Below are 20,388 nucleotides of genomic sequence, written 5' to 3' on the forward strand. Positions count from 1 at the left end.
CATGTGTTCAAAGGAGATAAAGATAAGTATTTATTGTAAAAAGCTTCTGTGTGTAAAATTCCTTCATTTACAGTATTTTCTCTGTCCTCAGCTTGTACTTTCTCTTCCCCTTCTTAAATCTGATACTTAAATGCTGCTGAATGAAAATACAGTGGTCTAAACTTTGATCAGAAATTAACAACTACCTTCCGGTCACCCTAGCAATTTATTTGCAGAACAGCACTAGAGAACATACTGAAAACTTCTTGCAAAGAACAGGCAATATGTTCTGAGACCTAGAGTAAAACCACTTGATCTAAAATTATTATTGCTTGTATTGTTTATTCGTAATATATTATTGCCAGAGGGCTCCAGCCAAAGCAATTGGAGGCCCCTTGTACCTGGGCCTATGCAAACACATAGTCAGAAACAGCTTACATTTTAATTAGCCAAGATAGGTAAAGGATAGGAGGGGGAAAGAGTAGAAAAGTGACTTGTCCAAAGTCACACAGCAGAAGACAAGAATATAACTTGTGTCTTCTGAGTGCCAGCATAGTGACTAATTCATGCTACCTTTCAAATTCCCCCCAAAACTGCAAAAATGAGTGAAGTGGTTAATCAGATTTTAAAGCAACATGTCAGCAAATTCCAACTGAGATGCCTGTTTAAATGCCTGAAAGTGTTTAAATGACTGTATATACACCATCCACAAAAATAGGTTAAGCTGTGTAGCAAACGGTCATTTCATTTTGCAGAGAATTTTTTATATTTCAAAAATTGGTTTCATTACAAATTTCAAAATTCTTCAGGAAAAGGAAGCCTAAGATTCACCAAGCCAGTGCTCTTGGACTTTAGAGTGAGGGAGAACTGCATCCCTGATTCTGAGGCATTCCACACTGCTGGCATTACTGAAGCCACCAAGTCCTGGAGATGCTATGCTCCCTGGCTCAGGGGCAGGACAAAAATTGCAGATGCTGGAAGTCCTGTGAGCCTGGGCATCAAGGGGACCCAAGCTTGGCTACCAGCAGCCCATCAGGCTGTCCAAAGAGCTGTGGAGGAGCTGGAAGCCTAAGAGCCCTGTGTCACAACCTTAGTCAAGCTCTTCTTACTGGTCATTCACCAAGGTGTGTTTGGGTTTCAGAGCATTACACCTCTGTGCTTTAAGTATCCTAAGTCTGAGGAGATACCAGACTCTGGCTCTGGCTTTATAGGCATATTCTAGTTGCAGATCCCCTATCTACCACCCCTCTGAGACCTTTTATTCCAACTTCCTAGGCCCTGAAATTAAGTACACCTTTGATCTATGACCATTCTGCCAGTTTGCTGTTCCAAGACACAGCCTAGTTTGAGCACACACAATATAACCTCTGCAGAAGGTTCTCAAACCAGTTAGTTTAAATAGCACAATAAATACACATCCTTATACTGTACCCTGCCTCAACTTCCTCCCCACTTCAGAGGTGTTCTTACAGATTTCAGCTGCATTTCTTTCAGGATGACATGTTTATTCTCCTGGACCAGTCTCAGCATAATTTCTTGTCTGGAACATGTAGCCTTTCTTCAATGGCTCTCTTCTATGACTTTTTCCCTGTATAATTTCTAGTACCTTTTATCACATGACCCCTTAATCTGATGATCAAAATTCCCTATCAAGCAGTCCATTACTTGGTTACTGGTCTACTGACAGAGTCATTTTTCTTGACCCTCTTCTTTTAGCATATATGTCTGTCATATTGTGCCAGTACACTGTTCAAATGTCAGAGTCTCAAAAGACTGCTTAGTGCAGACACAGCTACAAGGTGCATGCACTATCCATGCCCAACCAGGGTCTGCCTATACATCTGCTGGTTTATATTCTAATTTGAATGCATCAGAAGAGCAGACTTAATGCATTGAGTCTGTTCCACATTCTAATTAGAACACTCCAACATGGCCTCATCATCACATGTATAAGCCCCAGTGGGTTTAAAAATGGCTGCTGGGGTGCTTTATCTAAATCTTGTCTAATGAGGTTTCAATAAAGCATCCCACCACCATTTTTAAACCTGCGGGGGCTTAGTAGATGTGACAGCGAGGCATTTTAATTAGAGCAGCTATCCAGGAACAACTCAAATTAAACTCCCTGCACCCCACTCCCCCCCACCCCCGACACCCACGAACACATGTATAGGCAGCCTGGATCTATGGAGAGCACTAGACTTCTGCAGAACAGGTAACCACAAAGCACAAAACTCAGCAGGAATCTGAGTCACACAAAATGAATGCAAAATCTCTCACATTTGCCCTACCTGGCTCCAAGTTTCGGGTGTTAGGGATTTGGAACCCAGGACACCAAGCTCTTCTGGCTCTCAAGTCACTATTAGCTGACCAGGCAATCTGCCAACAAGCTCACAGCTTGGAAGTCTGGGCCCATCAGCAGCTCACCAGGTGGGCTGCCAAAGAGCTGGGTGAAGGAGCTGGCAGGAAACCAGACACATTGCCAATGGAAACCTGCCTGCTTGCTTTCAGCTGGACCTTTCCTAAGATTGAGCTGTCTCCACAGAGTATTTCAGTTGACATGAGTCAGCATTTTCCTGCTAAGTCAAGGTATCTGAATCAGAGAGGAAGCATAAAGACTTAAAACACTGGCTGCATTCTGTCTTTCAAGTGTGCCTAAGCGTCGGAAACATGTTAAGGAATCAAATTGTGCTCTAAGTGCCTGGTTTTTGGAGGCATTGTGCACCTAGAGTTCAATTCAGTTGTTGGTTCTTGGCATTTCTAACACTTAGGCCTTTAAAATACAGACTTATGTAGGGAGGGTGTGTTATGGAGCTGCGTCAGCTCAGAGCACAAACAGGGGGCACAATTTAATGCTATAGCTCCCCAGAGCACAAGGGAGTTTATAAGCTTAGACCAGCTATTTAAAAAGGGTGCAGCCTGATTGTATGTTGATGTCCAGCCTTTTGACAAACTAGAGCAGAGGTGGAGGAGCAGATTCGGGCCCCTCAAACCCTTTGTCTCACTGGGGCAATTTGCATCCCTGAGACCACAGAGAAGAATCACTGGAAACAGTGGTATATTTTTCAGAGCTGGTATAGGGAGGCACAGATAGGAACTTGAGCACTCCTTGCCTCTTTCCCACTTACTTTCTGTGTTGTTGGAAGACATTTTGGGCCAGCTTCTGTTTAATCTTTTAAGCATATAAATGGGTGTAGGCATCCAAGTGCGATCCTATTCCACCGTGTTCACACCCCTGTAAAAAATGTTAACGTGCCCACTATTGTGGCATTTTATCCTCCAGCCTGGGAGCTGGAGTATACATGCAGTCTGCCTCCCTGGCTGGAGAGCTACACAAGCAAGCTCTCCAGCCAGCAGCCACTAGAGGATTACTCGCTGGAACATCCCTGCCTCTAGGGGAGCCTATAACTTGAGAGACTGCCCTCTCCATTCCCTGATATGGGGACAGGCTGGCAATAGGCATACCCCCCAGGGTTTTAAATTGCTTTATGTGTATCCCAAATGGGCTGCACATGCAGTGATTTAAAGCCAGAAGCACAAAGAAGCAGGGTTGAGGACTGCTTCTCTCACTCTGGGTCTCAGATCTCTGACTTTTAAATTCCCATGAGTGCCACCAAGATGAGTGGCATTTAAAGCCCACAGGACCATGAAGTGAGTCAGGGATAACTTTCTCAGACACAGTTTCTGAGCGCTGGGACTTTGCAATCCCCATCTCTGCTGTCCAGCTGGACAGTGGGGGCAACATTTAAAACCCAGGAGCTAGAAACTGGGTTTGGGGAAAGCTTTTCTGAACCTGATCCTGATCTCCAGGCTTTGTAATCTTGCACCTGCTGTACAGCCGTGCATCAGGGGTAGCAAAGGGAAGCCAGAAGGAGTTGGCAATGCCCCTCCCCCGAATGATCTGAGAGGGGAGGGAAGCATTGAGGTAAAGCACTCTGCCTGCTTCTCACACCAGGGACTCTGGTGTGTGAGGAGTTACCAGGGAGCAGTGGGTGGCTGCTCTGCCTCTCCCCTCCAAACCTACAGAATGGGAGGAAGTAGCTGGCTTCTGTATCTTCTCCACATCAGGGTGAACCCAGTCTCTGGAAAGGTAGAGAGCCATTCTCCATGACTGGACTTCTTGTGGTCCTGAGGAAGATTTACGCCATGACAAAGAGTACAAACATTCATTCTTTTGGGAGAAACTCTTCTGGGAGACATTTCTACCTGGGTAGAGTTGGGTTGTTTTTTTTTCCTGGAACCACCATTTTTGATGTTGGAGAAACCACCATGAGGTGTTCATCTATTCAGTGCTGGAGGAGACCTCCCAGACTGTGGAGGAAAAAATGCCAGAGACAGTGCTAGAGAAGAGAGAGGACATGGGCACCCAAGCAGGTGGAAGCTGGAGGCTTGTAACTTCTGGCAGCAAGCAGAGATCTTCACTTCCACCTGTAGTGGTTTGTCTGGAGAACGGGTATAAAACCCTAGCAACAGAGAGGGAGGAACATATTCCATGGGTGGAGGAAGACAGGTCAGGTGTCACCAAGGTGGGAAAGATCAATATGTACATCAAGTAGTAAAGGGTGGTGATGGTTGGAGACTCCCTTTGGCAGAGGATGGAGGGCACCATCTTTTGACCTGACCTGTTGTCTCAGGAAGTCGTCTGCTTTCCCAGAGCCTGGATCCAAGATGTCACAAAGGGACTACTGGGACTCATTTGGCCCTCTGACTACTACCCCATTCTGGTCATCCATGTGGGCACCAATGATACTGGTAGGGGAGACCCTAAGCAGATCAAAAGTGATTATAGGGCTCTGGGTACAAGTGTGAAGGGGAGTGGGGCTCAGTTCGTGTTCTCATTGTTCCTTCAAGTCAAGCCAAAGGGCACGGGCAGAAGCAGGTACATCCTGAAGATCAACACCTGCCTGTGCAGGTGGTATTGCCATCAAGGCTTTGGTTTCTTTGACCATGGGATGTTGTTCCAAGAAGAAGGATTTCTAGGAAGAGATGGTATCCATCTGATGAAGAGAAGGAAGAGCAACTTCGCAGACAGGCACACTAACCTAGTGAGGAGGGCTTTAAACTAGGTTTGCTGGCGGGGGGGTGGAGACCAAAGCCCTGAGATAATTGGGAAGCAGGAGACCTGGAGGAAGAGCAAGCAGGAGAAGAAAACAGGGGATGTGCACTCACTTCCTGAGAAATCAGGGCAATCAACTAGTTACCTGAGGTTCCTGTACACAAATGCTCGGAGTCTGGGAAACAAGCAGGAATAATTGGAAGTCCTTACACAGTCACGGAACTATGATGTGGTTGCAGTAGCAGAGACTTCAGTGGGATATTTTGCATGACTGGAGCACTGTCATGGATAGGTACAAACTGTTCAGGAAGGACAGGCAGGAGAGAAGATGGGAAGGAGTTGCTTTATGTAAAATAGCCATATGATTGCTCAGAGCTCCAGTGTGAAGCTGGAGATAGGCCTGTTGATAGCCTCTGGGTTAGGATCAGAGGGGAGAGCAACAAGGATGATGTCATGGTGGATTTCTGCTATAGACCACTAGACCAGGACAAAGTGGTGGATGAGGCTTTCTTCATTGGGGGGGGGGGGGCGGGGGAGGGCCACACACGATCAGAGTGCAGGAGAACGGGCCCTGTGATGGGAGGCTGGGGGCCATGGAACTCTTCGGCCTGGAGGGGCACAGGCTCGGGGGGACCTGGTGGCTGCCTATAGGCCTATATAAGAGGTATGCATCGGGATCTGGGGGGGTGCCTGTTCACTGGAGCACCCCAGGGGATGACAGGCTCAAACAGTCGCGGACTCTTCCAAGACTGTTTCGGGCTGGTCATGGGGAGGGACTTCTTTCCTGTCTAGGCTCCCAAGGCCAGGAGTGGATTGCCTCCAGGGGTGGTGCAGGCACTTGCTCTGGACTCCTTTAAGAAACATTTGGATGTTTATCTTGCTGGGATCCTTTGACAGCAGCTGACTTCCTGCACCTGGGGTTGGGGGCTGGACTCGATGATCTTCTGAGGTCCCTTCCAGCCCTAATATCTAATGTCTATGAAACAGGTACCGGAAGTTTCCCAACTACAGGCCCTGGTTTTCATGGGTGACTTCAACCACCCTGGCATCTGCTGGGAGGGCGGTACAGGAGTGCACAGGCAATCCAGCAAGTTCTTGGAGAGTGCTGGGGACAACTTCCTCCTGCAAGTGCTGGAGTAGCCAACTAGAAGCTATGCTCCTCTTGCCCTGCTGCTCACAAACAGGGATGAATTGATAGGAAATGTAGTAGTGGATGGCAACTTGGGCAGCAGTAAACATGAGATGGTTGAGTTCAGGGTCCTGAGGAAAGAAAGGAAGGAGAGCAATAGAGTAAGGACCACGGACTTCAGAAAAGCAGATTTTGACTTGCTTAGGGAACTGATGGGCAGGATCCCCTGGGAAACAAGTCTGAGGGGGAAAGGCGTCCAGGAGAACTGGCTGTACTTTAAAGAAGCCTTACTGACAGTGCTGGAACAAACCATCCTAATATGCAGGAAGACTAGCAAGTATGGCAGAAAACCAGCTTGGCTTAGCAAGGAACTCTTCAGTAAACTAAATCACAAAAAGGAAGCTTATAAGAAGTAAAAATTTGGACAAATAGCTAGATAAGAATATAAGAGCATTGCTTCAGCATGCAGGGATGAAATCAGGAAGGTCAAAGCTTAATTGGAGTTGCAGCTAGCGAGGGATGTGAAGGGTAACAAGAAGGGTTTCTATAAGCATGTCAGTAGCAAGAGGAGGATCAGGGAAATTGTAGGTCCGTTACTGAATGGGGGAGGCAACCTTGTGACAGAGGATACGGAAAAGGCTTAAGTGCACAATGCCTTTTTTGCCTCAGTCTTCACAGGCAAGTCAGCTCCCAAACTACTGCACCTAGCAGCACAGTTTGGGAAGAAGGTGAGCAGCTGACGGTGGTGAAAGAATAGGTTAGCGACTACTTAGGGAAGCTGGGCATATACAAGTCCATGCGGCAGGATGGGATGCACTGGTCATCATCTTTGAAAACTCATGGTGATCAGGAGAGGTCCTGGGTGACTGGAAAAGGACAAACATAGTGCCCATATTTAAGAAGTGGGGAAAGGAGGATCCACGACACTTTAAAGTGGTTAAATGCTTTTGCATCACTTTGATAGTGTTGGTTTGCGCATGTTGGTGGCATAGTGCATAGTAATTCCAGCTGCTGTAGCAAATTCAGTAGCATAATGCATCTTAAATGACTTGGGACACAGCAAACTAAAACTCCCCCGAGGAGTTTTAATTTGCTACCCTACAACCGCAGACCGAAGCACCAGGCTCCATGCAGATCAGGGACTCTGCAGGAAGCCTGTGCAGGCAGCCTGGCAGCAGCCTGGGAAGGCAGGCTTCACCCAAGATCTTTTTTTTTTTGCCCCCTGGAGCCTGCCTACGTGCCTGAGCTTCATGGGGCCCCAGTGTTTCCCTCTGTGGCTGTGGTTCCCCCTGGGACCACCTGAGTTGGGTGCCTGCGGGTGGGTGCCGCCTGGTGGGAGGGCTGCCACTGCCACAGAGGGAAGCACCAGCCCCCACCCCGCAGCTCAGGGACCACTCTACCTACCAGCAGCTCGCTTTCCCCTCCCCACCATGTGAGAGGCAGGTAAGTGGGTGTATGCACAACATGGGAGTCTAAAGGGTCCTAAATTGAAGCAGTGTTTTGAAAAACCCACTGCTTCAATTTAAGGCCCTTGTTTCATCTACATACACCCTAACTGTGCAATAAGATCATTTACATTGACACTTGTCCTTCCATGTAGCTGTGTTCCTCCACCTGTTTTCAGTTTCTAACTTCTTTTTCAATTTGGAACTCAAATTCTTTCAAGTTTTTTCTCATTTTCCACTTCCGACATCATGTGGTGATCACTGAGTTAAGTAAATACAGGCATACAGTGAATGAGAAGAACTAAACCTACTTTATTGTGAAGCACGAGGCAGTAGAGGTATGCGAAGCAGCTGTATTCGATTCGGATTTGGATTGGGCCCAATTTGGGGACAGGGATTTGATTAATTGATTCGGATCACTGTCCCGATTTGATTCGGCCAAATCCAAATCTGAATATTCAGTTCTGATTTGGAGAATCAGCGATTCAGCCATAGACACAGCTTTAAATGTTTTTTCTACATACCACGAAGTACCAGGTATGGCTCATGAATGCTGAGATGGTGGGGTGGATGGGGCCCCTCGGGCCCCAGGGGAGGCACACCTGGGCCAAGGGTTAGTGAGGAACTAGTTAGGGAGCTTCTGGAGGGACTGGAAGTATTCAAGTCAGCTGGTCCGGACAACCTCCACCCTAGAGTACTAAAGGAATTGGCCGAGGTCATTGCAGGACCCCTGGCATGGCTTTATGAGCACTCGTGGTGCTCTGGTGTGGTGCCGGAGGACTGGAAGAGGGCCAATGTGGTTCCATCTTCAAAAAGGGGAAGAAGGAGGACCCAGGAAACTATAGGCCAGTTAGTCTCACCTTGATCCTAGGTAAGCCGTTTGAGAAAATTATTCTGGCACACATCCATGAGGGGCCAGCAGGGGACTGCATGCTTAGGGGCAACCAACACGGGTTCATCAGTGGCAGGTCCTGTCAGACCAACCTGGTGGCCTTATATGATCAGATCACTAAATCATTAGATGCAGAGGTAGCAGTGGACATAGTCTTCCTGGACTTCCAGTAGGCTTTTGACACTGTCTCTCACCCTGTTCTCATTAAGAAACTGGGGGACTGTGGTGTCGACACCCACACAGTCAAATGGATTGCCAACTGGCCGGAGGGCCGCACCCAGAGAGTGGTGGTGGATGGGTCCTTCTCAACCCGGAAGGACGTGGGCAGTGGGGTTCCGCAGGGCTCGGTCCTTGGGCCCGCACTGTTTAACATCTTCACCAGTGACTTGGATGAGGGGGTGAAAAGCACCCTGTTCAAATTTGCTGATGACACTAAGATGTGGAGGGATGTGGGCACACTAGAAGGAAGCAACAGGCCACAACCAGACCTAGACAGGTTATAAGGGTGGGTGGATGAGACTAGGATGGGATTCAACACAGACAAGTGCAAAGTGATGCACCTGGGGAGGAACAACCGGCACCATACCTACAGGTTGGGGAACTCCCCTCTTGTCAGCCCAGAGGCGGAAAAGGATCTTGGAGTCATCATTGACTCCAAGATGAACATGGGCCGGCAGTGTGGGGAGGCAGTCAGGAAGGCCAACCATACCTTGTCATGCATCCACAGATGCATCTCAAGCAGGTCCAAAGAGGTGATCTTCCCCCTCTATGCGGCACTGGTCAGGCCACAGTTGGAGTACTGCATCCAGTTCTGGGCACCACACTTCAAAAGGGATGTGGACAGCATGGAGAGGGTCCAGAGGAGGGCCACTCGCATGATCGGGGGCAGCAGGGCAGGCCCTATGAGGAGAGGCTACGGGACCTGAACCTGTTCAGCCTCCAGAAGAGGAGGCTGAGGGGGGATCTAGTGGCCTGTTCTAAGCTAGTCAGGGGGGATCAGCAGGCATTGGGGGAGTCCCTGTTCCCCCGTGCACTGCCAGGAGTGACCAGGAATAATGGTCACAAACTGGCAGAGGGTAGATTTAAGCCAAATATCAGGAGGCGCTACTTCACGGTCAGGGCAGCTAGGATCTGGAACCAACTTCCAAGGGAGGTGGTGCAGGCTCCTACCCTGGGGGGTTTTAAGAGGAGGCTGGATGAACACCTTGCTGGGGTCGTTTGACCCCAGTACTCTTTCCTGCCATAGCAGGGGGTTGGACTAGATGATCTACTCAGGTCCCTTCCGACCCTAGAAACTATGAAACTATGAGTGTCCCACAGGAGCGCGGAGGAGGCAGGGCCCGCATGCTTGGTGGCAGACCTAGAAGTGGACCGGAAGTACTTTTGGTCCACTTCCAGATTGGCCGCTGAGCACACAGGAGGCACTCCCCCCACATCCTCCCCGGTGTGGCAGTTGGCCCCAGGGGAACCCCGGGTGTCCCCCCAGGCAGCAGTCACCGAGCCTGGGAGGTCCCCTGTGCGCTCTGCAGCAGACCCAGAAGTGGAGCAGAAGTGCTTCTGTTCAACTTCTGGATCCACCACTGAGCATGCTGGGGACCCCACTACTCTCCCTTAGGACGCTCCATCCACCCCACCATCTCAGCATTCACAAGCCACCTGGTACCTTGAGGTATGTAAAAAAAACATACAAAGTTGTGTCTGTGTCCAAATCGTTGAATCTCTTTGAATCAATTTGAAGAGTTCTAATTCTATTTGGAGAGATTAAAGGGTCTTGTGATTTGATTCAGAGATTTGGCTGCTGAATCAAGCCGAATCTCTGCTGAATCAAATCAGTGACTGAAGCTTCGGACAGCCCTAGTAGGCAACCTCTGCAGATGGTTTGTCTCTCTCTCTCTAACCAACTAACTGCTGTGGGACCACCTGTAGTCTTCTAAGTAAGCAAACATCTCTAAATTATAGTTTCTACCATTAAACTGCTCTTTTGTGGTTTAGTGTCAAGGCAAGGAGGAAGAAGGTATATTACCAAAGTAGGTATATTTTAATGGCTTTTCAGGGATTCCAGCAAGATGTAATAGGGTCACAGTTAAACATCTGAATACTGTTTAGTCACGTAATAGATGGAATAGGAATTGGTCCTATGTGTGATATGGAAAAGTGTGTTTCAGAAGCTTTACTAGATAGTACTTTCAGGTCAAGTCCTTCATGATATTTTCCAGCTTTGTGTAAGGCCAGATCAAGTGCCCTGGGCCTAACCAGTTCTAATCAGAAGATCATGGTAGTTCATTCCTCAAGGCTTCAGAGAAATAGGTGCCACCTGCAGCAAGCCCAGACCATCATGCAGGGCAGAGCTGTTCCTAGTGAGGCAATCAGGAAAGCCAATCCCCTGAGGCCACAGGCAATAGGCTCCACCTGCTCAAGCCTTTAAAAGCTGGGCCCAGCCTGCAGTCCTGTGTCCAGACAAAGACTGAGGTACTTGTTTCTGTCCTCCATGTGTTTCCTTGCTTCCTCTTATTGGCTCTCAAGTTTTGACTCATGGCTTCTGATGCCATTCCTGGCTCTGACTTTGGCTCTTGCTTTTGGTTTGACTCCTGGTATATCCTGACTCTGGCCTTGCTTCTGCTTCTGACAAATCCTGACTCTGGCTTTGGCTCTTGATTTCACCTCTGATTTTGACTTCTGACTCTCTGGGAACCCAGCTTTGACTTGTGTGTGTGTCAGGTGATCATTCCTGACTACCCAGTGTTTCAGTCCCTAAAGCTTTGGAAGGAATTTTGAGTACAGTTTTTCTGAAGAGGTAGAGCATCTAGTGATTTCAGACTTTAGTTTCCTTCCTCCAAAGCTGAAAAAGATGGACCCTCCTAATTGGAAAGGTGATCTTTCCTTCTGGTAGGAAGGAAAATCATCAGGTTACACAAACATGCTATTTTGTGCATATGCTCATGCAAGTCAAAAATTACCTGATAGACTATTTTCAGAAAGGGAACACTAAGTAGGCAGCCGGTTGGCCAAAGTGAATTCATTTGAAAATGCGAACAAATGGCCAGCATAATCATTGCTGGCATTTGCCCACTGCTAGCTGTGATCTTTTTTTTGTGTAACATAGAGCTAGAATGAGTATTCCCCAAACCATCAGTGATAATTGACAACGCTGTGTAAACCTGGCCTATTGTTTCAAATATCACACATGCACTTAATTGCTTGTTTCAGATACAAAATGGATCAAAAATGAAAAGATGAGTAAAGTAAGATAATCTTTAGAATTCATTTTGATGGTTGGATTTTATAAATACTCTTGGGTATATTCTCTTCTTGCTGCATTCATGCAAGTTCCATTAGTGTTTAATGGAAGCTGTGAGAGAAAAATATCCCTATATTCCTTAAAAAGGAACATCCACATGGGGTCATACAAGAATGAATGGAAGAACATTTATATTGAAAGCAATCTTATTTGCCAGTAATTTCTTTGCTCCTTCTAATATTATTGCATAAATTTATGATTAATAAAAGCACAGAATAAAACTGCAAGGACAGATTATATAATCAAGAAGAAAGTTCAAGGTGAGCCCTCACTGCCTCTGTGACAGTCTCTTTTTGCTTGTCTCAGAATGTAGCTGGCTCCACATAAGACTGAGCTCTGTGCAGACCCTAGGGACTGGGAGGATAGAAGGAAGGAGGCAAAGGCTCTGATGGGTGAATGTGGAAATGGGACACATCCTCCCTGAAGGGATCATATGGGAAAGATGCTGCACGCTGGTGCTGCACATTATCATACAATCAAAGAAAATGAGGGTTGGAAGGGACCTCAGGAGGTCATCCAGTCCAACCCCCTGCTCAAAACAGGGCCAGCCCCAACTAAATCATCCCAGCCAAGGCTTTGTCCAGCCAGGTCTTAAAAACCCCCAAGAATGGAAATTCCACAATTCTCTGGGTAGCCCTCCTAATAAGTTTTTCCTAATATCTAACCTAAACTTCCCCTGCTGCAACTTGAGACCATTGCTTCTTGTTCTGTTATTTGCCACCACTGAAAACAGTCTAGCTCCATCCTCTTTGGAACCACTCTTCAGGCCCTTCAGGTCTTTTCTCCGGACTAATAAAACCAATTCCCTCAGCCTTTCCTCATAAGTCATGTGCCCCAGCCCTCTAACCATTTTTGGTGCCTTCTGCTGGACTCTCTCCACTTTGTCTACATCCTTTTTGCAGTGGGGGCCCCAAAACTGGAAACAGTACTCCAGATGTGGCCTCACCAGTACCAAAACGAGGGGAATAATTAATTCCCTTGATCTGCTGGCAACCCTTCTACTAAAACAGGCAAGTATGCCATTAGCCTTTTTTCAACAAAGGCATACTGATGGCTCAAATTCAGCTTATTGTCCATTCTAACCCCCAGGTACAAAGCTGCTCCCTAGCCAGTTAGTCCCCAGCCTGTACCGGTGCATGGGATTATTCCATCTTAAGTGCAGGACTTTGCACTTCTCCTTATTGAACCTCATGAGATTTCTTTTAGTCCATTGCTCCAATTTGTTGAGGTGTCTCTGAATCCTAGCACTACCCTACTGTTTACCTACTAATCCCCACAGCTTGGTGTCATATGAAAACTTACTGAGGGTGCACAAAACCATTGAACAAAACCAGCCCCTGGGCTGACCCCAGCAGCACTGCACTTGATACCAGCTCCCTACTAGACAACAAGCCATTGACCACTGCCCCCTGAGCCTGATAATCCAGTCATTTTTTTATCCACCTTACAGTCCATTCATCCAGACTTAGCTTGCTGACAAGAATGTTGTTGGAGACAGTATCAAAAGCCTTGCTGAAGTCAAGGTATATCCACATCCACTCATCTCCTGACATCCACAGAGCCAGTCATCTCATCATAGAAGGCAATCGGGTTGGTCAGGCATGACTTGCCCTTGGTGAATTCATGCTTACTGTTCCAATTCACCTTCTTCTCCTACAAGGGCTTAGAAATAGATTCCTTGAGGATCTGCTTCATGATTTTTCCAGGGACTGAGGTGAAGCTGGCCAGTCTGTAATTTCCTGGATCATCCTTCTTCCCTTTCTTAAAGATGGGCACTACATTTGCCCTTTTCCAATCACCGAGGACCTCTCCTGACCACCATGAGTTTTCAAAGATGATGGCTGGTGACTCTGCAATCACATCTGCCCACTCCCTCGGCACCTTTGGGTGAATCTTGTGCAGCCCCATTGACTCTTACATGTCCAGCTTTTCTAAACAGTCCCTAACATGTTCTTTTACCACTGTTGGCTGCTCACCTCCTCCCCAAACTATGCTGCCAGGTGCAGTAGTTTGAGAGCTGACCTTGCCTGTGAAGACTGAGGTGAAAAAGATATTGAGTACTTTCTGCATCCTCTGTCACAAGGTCGCTTTCCACATTTAGTAAAGGACCCAAACTTTCCCTGACTTCCCTCTTGTTGCTAACAGACTTCTAGATACCTTTCTTGTTACCCTTCATGTCCCTTGCTAGCTGCAACTCCAATTGCACGTTGGCCTTCCTGATTTCATCCTTGCATGCCTGAGCAATACTCTTATATTCCTCCCTAGTTGCTTATCCTTATAAGCTTCCTTTTTATGTTCTGGCTGACTGAAGAGTTGCTTGCCAAGCCAGGTTCTGCCATACTTGCTAGTCTTCCTGCACATGGGGGTTGTTTGTTCCTGCACCCTCAGTAAAGTTTCTTTAAAGTACAGCCAGCATGCAAAATTCTATTGAGGCAAGCCCCCAACAGTGCAATGCCAAAAGAGTCCTCAACACAATGGAAAGCAAGATAAGAGTGGAGAAAAAAGAGGGTCAGTGTCATGTACCACAATCGGGAGAGAAAGGTAAGGAGAGCAGAGAGGGTGAAAAACAGGCCAGTGAGTATTATTGAGGTGGCTGGAACAAGAGCATTAACAAGATGGTGGATTTAGAGGGAGAAATAAGGGGGAAAGATATTAACTGAAGGGGGTTCTTAAAGATAAGTTGGGGAGAGCTTGATTCATCAGGAGATTTCTTACAAAATAGACTTTATGGGAGGGGAAACATTTACATTTAAGTTAAAATATATAGGATACAACCATTTGGCCCAGTGGACTGGAGTAACCAGAAAATGGAGAGTAAACAAATAAGACTACCCAAGATTTTGTATTTTGGTGGGCCCATGCTTGCAGCACCACCGCTGGCATGCCCTGATCACCTGGGCGCCATGCCAAGGCCTATTGACTTCTAAAACTTGATGTTATTTGAGATTAGTTGGAGGTGCTGCTCAGTACTTCCTGGACAGCTCAGCTGGTAGATCTTCTGTGAGTCTCCACCACCTCTACACCTTACCTCTTTCCACTCCGGTAGTCCACTCTGGTCTTGGTGATGTCTGCGATAGGCCACTGGTGCCACCTGTTCTGCTGGCATGCCTGCCTGCGTGGTCCCCATGGGAAAGTGGTGAAGCCATCTTGGCCAATGAATGCACAACTTAACAATAATGAAACATGCACATGGTATGGGCACACAGGGCATCAATGCTACCCACACCCAACACTTTACTTCAGTGTTCTGCATTTGGTGAGGCAGGCTTCAGCTGGCCCGCACTGGCTTCCCCTTTGTGGGTATTGCCTAGGTGAGCTGGGGTTCTAGGCCTGCTGGCACCTGGCCATGTAAACCAATACTTCGTGCAATGTCTCCTCATACTCTATAGAGTACTCTGTGACCACTGCTGCTCTAGCAGTGGATTTTGGGTCTGTATCCACTCAAATGTAGCAGCGGTGGCTACAGGGGTGCTGGACAGGTTTCCCCCTGCATCCTCAGCGGGCTCTACCAGTCCCTCTCAGGCTGGCCTCCTCTCAACCTAGGTGCCCTCACAGTACCTTTTAGCATTGTGGTGTGTGAGCAGAGGCTCGTTTGGGTCAGTGCCGTTGGGTTCACCTGTCATGACTTCCACACCCATACCTGCTCTTTCTCTTACTGGGGCTCGGTCGGGCACAGCGTCTCCTTTTCTGGTGGGGCCTCCTGCTCCTGGAAGGATTCCTTGCTGTGTGCCGCAGGTAAGTGTGTAACTTGTCTCTGCAGGAGGGTTCCCACGGCAACCAGGCCTCCTGCAGCCTGGCTTGGCAGCCCGCCCCCATGGGGGTGTGCTGGTCCCACTCCAGCTGCAGGGAGGGTTTCATGTTGCACTTGCAGTGTGCCCTCTTTCTCTCTCCCCGTGCTGCCACCAAAGAGTTCATTTCATCTCGGGAGTCCTCCAGGGCCGGACCACTATGGTGGCCCTCTTCTGGTCATGTGGTGCCAGCCAATTCCCCAGCAGACCAGCCACCTGGACGCCATTCTTTTTTCAGTTCCTAATACTTTTAGATCCAAAATGTCTAATTGTGAAGATATAAAAGAAGCTAAGTATGTCCAGCAAAAACTCAGCCATGACTGCTGCTTCTTTCCTCCCAACAGCATGTGGATCGCCTCTGAAGTTGCTGCTTCTCCTCATGGAAGTGTGGAGTGACTAGTGCTGAAGCCTCACATCCACAAGCCAGATCCAGTGGCTCTGTGGGGAAGATCCAGCCTGCAGGCCAGTTGCTGGCCCCTTAATTAAACTATATAATTAACTGTTTTATTCTCTTTGGCTCATTAAAAAGTTCCTGATAGTATAGACTAGATTTAGAAATTTTTCACAATGGTAAAATCATAAGAGTGCCATTTGACCTCAGCACACAAACTGTTAGTGTAGACTAAAACACAACCTCGATTATTTCCAATAGCAGTAATTCAAGTTGATCAAACAGGAGCACTTCTATTATTTAATATCTAATTAGTCTGTGGGGCAGAGATCTTGTTTTCTTCTGTCTTAACTGGGACTGAGCCTACAATTGGTGCTTTACAAATATATAATAATACATATACATATGGATAATAACACATATACAGGTAAATATAAGGATACCATAGGTAGCAGCACCCATAATTAAGGTTGCCTTACATTGGGTGCATCTACACAAGACACTGACTGCATAATAACTCGATACTACTGCACAGTAGTATCGTGTGGCAAAAACTGTGACACGACACTACTGCACAGTAGCATCGTGTGGCAAAAACTGTGACGCGACACTACTGCACAGTAGTATTAGGCTACTGCACGGTAGTGCCACAAAAAGGTGTTCACCTGCACTACTGCACAGTAACTCAGGTTACTGCATATTTATTTAGTACTTCTATAAACAAGGTACTTTCCCTACCATTATTCTAAGAAAAAGCTTACCTATATTTTGGTGAAAATTTCCACAAAAAAAGTCAGCTGGAGGCATGAAAAGTTTTACTTCAAATGGTTTCAAGTTACAAGTGACTAAAAACAAGACTCTTATAAATTATAATGGCTGCATTTACACGAGACACCACTGTGCAGTTGTTACTGCGCATTTATTTAGTATTTGTTTATATAGAGTCAACCCTAGGGGTGTTTGGGGCCCGGGGCACATCAGACTGTGTGGGGCCTGAGGGGGAGGAAGGAGGGTGGCTAGCAGCCAGAGTTGGGGGCTTGTGGGAAGCGAGTGGAGCGGAAAGCAGGGGGTGCATGGTAGCCACGTGGAGTGGTGGCACCCTCGGCATGTGCCAGTGGTGCTATCCATGGGAGCCCTCAAAGCGTGGGGCCCAGGCCAATTGCCCTGGTTTGCTCCACCCAAGGGATCGCTCTGGCAGCCTTTATGATTTATAAGAGATTTGTTTTTAGTCACTTGTAACTTTAACCATTTGAAGTAAAACCTTTCATGACTCAAACTGACTTTTTTGTGGAAATTTTCACCAGAAAATAGGTAAGCTATTTCTTAGAATAATGGTAGGGAAAGTACCTTGTTTCGCCCATGTTAAAAATTCTTAGAACCATTCAGTTAAGCAGCTCTAGGGCCCTTATGCTTTGAAGCAGGAATTTGAAAATGTGAACCCCTTGTACACATGCTATTTTTACTCACAGTCTAAGGACTATATCAACCTTGAGAGTACTTGGGTTGACACTTATCAGCATAAGGAATGATTAAAAAATTAGATCCTAAATTAACAGTACAAAGATACAGAAGGAAGAGAAGAGACCAGCAAGAAAGCATGTGCATGAATATGTATTGTATTGTTGTACCTGGTGACACCATCTCTTATTAAGGTAGACTAACAGTTCCAATTGTAAGAAACTATTTTCAGTCCTTTATCTTTGCCAAACTTCATTATTTGGTATGCAATTTCCCTGGTAGGAAAATTTCACCCCAAAAATTTCCAAAATTTGGCTAGGGAGAAATAATAATTTTCCTGTATAATAAATTCAGGTGAGCTTTACTTAAAAAAAAAAAACCCTGCAGGATCCCAGAGCTTTGGAAGAGGAATTTGAAATTTGGCAGGACTGTGGAATTTGCCTTAGGATGTGCCATTTGCCTTCCCCATAAAAATCTGCCCAGTTTGGCCAAATTATAAGCCTTTGAAAAATCAATTTGTACATAGTAGGAACTTCTTCAGCAGCTAAAACCACTGAAGAGTCTTTCCATACTTGGCATATTTAAGTCTCTCCTCGCTCCTAGCACTAACTGTGCATTTACTGTCTCCACAGATGGCATGTCTACATGGCATAAAGCAGCGCTACCTCATTAGTGTCCTATCTAAATTACCCTGCTGACAGTAGGAGTGTGGTGGGAGATTCACTCAGCCAGGACTCCTGGAGGGGGACACTACAGCTGGCTGGTCAAGGAGGCTAGGATTGAGAAGACCAAGGAGTAGAGACTAGGAGTCAATTGCGAAGGAGAATGGAACTGGAAAAAAGAGCCAGGTGTGGCATGTGGGGAAGAGTCAAGACAAGGACAAGTTGGAAGGACAGAAACTGAACAAGTGATACACATGGGGCAACAGGCAGAATAATCTTTTCCCACTAGAGCACGCTCCTTTATAGCACTCAGAATGGAAACATGATATCTGATTTCAGACTGTTTTTACTTCATGCCTTTGCAATCAACTAATATTTAGGACAAGATGCATTTCTCATCTCCCTCAGTACTACACCATACAGCAGATTACCATGTAGTATTGCTACCAGTTACTCCATTAGGTTAAGTGACAGATGTCTGGGCATTTGGCTTTAAATATTTGAACCCTGCTGATACCCATGACAATATGATGAGGCCATATGGTGAAATATAGACATATTTTTCATATGTTTTTCTTTTAATAAAAATCACATGTACACACTCATCCCTACATTAAAAGATCATGATTAAGGTTACAAGGCAAGGGATTCAAAAGATAGGAAATGCCAGAATTAAGGTTGACTGTAAAACCTTAATTCAGTCCCTTTGTGCATATACATTATGATATAGTCCAGTGCTTAATTACCGGATCACAGATTTTTTCCCTCCTCCCTCCCTATTCCCACAGGACCCTTCCTTGTTGAATACACATACTCTGGGGATGGATCAAGATTTTACAGTGAAGGAGTTTGTCATCTGTTGGGCTGCTGCAAACAAGTAATGTAATGTGAAGTACCTAAAAAAACACACTGCCATTGTTAGGCATTTGGGTGTAGACAGAAATGACACATGTTGTGCAGTTGGCCCCTTAAAAGCGGTCTAAAACCATGCCCAAACAGAAGAGCATGGATGCAGAGCCTTTCAATCACGTGACAAATTAACCCTTATTATATGAGGGTTCAAATGAAGCTGCTCCTAAGTGGAGTGACTTAATTAATTTTTGTCTGCTCTGGTTGCAGGACAAAGAGTTGCAGCCGATGTCTCTGGATGGGAAGGGGAGAAGGCAGGGAAGGGCAGTCCCTTCTGGGGCTTTCTCAAACCCACTGGAGTGGGGGGGCATTGGATTGGAGCCCCTTACCTTGGGGGTGGGAGGTGGGCTTCAATCTAGCTGCACCCCAAAAGACTTCCCTCCCCTGCCTTCTCCCCCTCCCATCCAGTGGAGCTGGGAGAGTGGACTGGAGCCAGGGGAAGAAATAGCCTCTCCCTGGATTGGCTACAAATTAACTAACATCTGTTGGCTTGGAGGGACTAACTCATGGTGATTTCTATTAACTGCCATGAGTTAGACGCAGAAGCTATACTTCTGTCTGTGCCCTTTAATGTTAGCTTATCTTTCAGGGCATATTCTCTATCTGTGCCTCAATTCTCCATCTGTAAAATGAGGATCACACCAGCTATTCTGAAGTGATGCATGGCACAAAGGAAAAAAAAAGAGAATTCTGTTTCCCCAGTAGGGTTTGAACAATATGCCATTAGAAAAGCAAAGGCAGTTGAACAATGTGAAGAACACAACAAAATATTGAATGGCTTTTAATTAAGTGGGCTCCATTCTGTGCTGTGCATGAGGCAATAACTTTGTAGAAAAAATTAAGTAACTGTGTGTCATGCTGCTAATGTACAAGGGGCCCAAGTTAAGGTTGCATAAGTGATCCTAATTCTAGCATTCCCTAATTTTTAAGTGTGGCCTTGCAAGTGTATTACTTTTCTCTTAACATAGTTTTGTTATGTGTCACTATACACTTCATAATATCCTGTATATAAATAATGCATTTGTATGTGTACAGTTTTATTCAACCTTTGGCAAGTTGTATTTTTGTTATGTGTGTTTTGTTTTGTTTTGGTTTATTTTGGTTTTTTAATGCAACTCAGGAAATACTCAAAAGCAGATGAGCCAATCTATAGGATGGCCCAGTCATGCTGAATTTATCAAGTAAGCCTCACTTTGAATCCTTCCTGTTGTATGTAAGAGAGACTAAGCAACTTCTGGTAGCTTTTAAATAACAGCTGCTCTGGACTGGTGAATGGTATTTTGAAAATCTTTCTTTGCAATTCATAATGGAGTGAGTTTGACACTCCAGTGCCACCATTTCTAAGCCAGCTTTCCAACTGTTTTGCCCTATAAGAAGAAAACAA

Source organism: Crocodylus siamensis, chromosome 3 (assembly GCF_052110815.1).
Source record: "Crocodylus siamensis isolate JL-2025a chromosome 3, ASM5211081v1, whole genome shotgun sequence".
Taxonomy (NCBI): domain Eukaryota; kingdom Metazoa; phylum Chordata; order Crocodylia; family Crocodylidae; genus Crocodylus; species Crocodylus siamensis.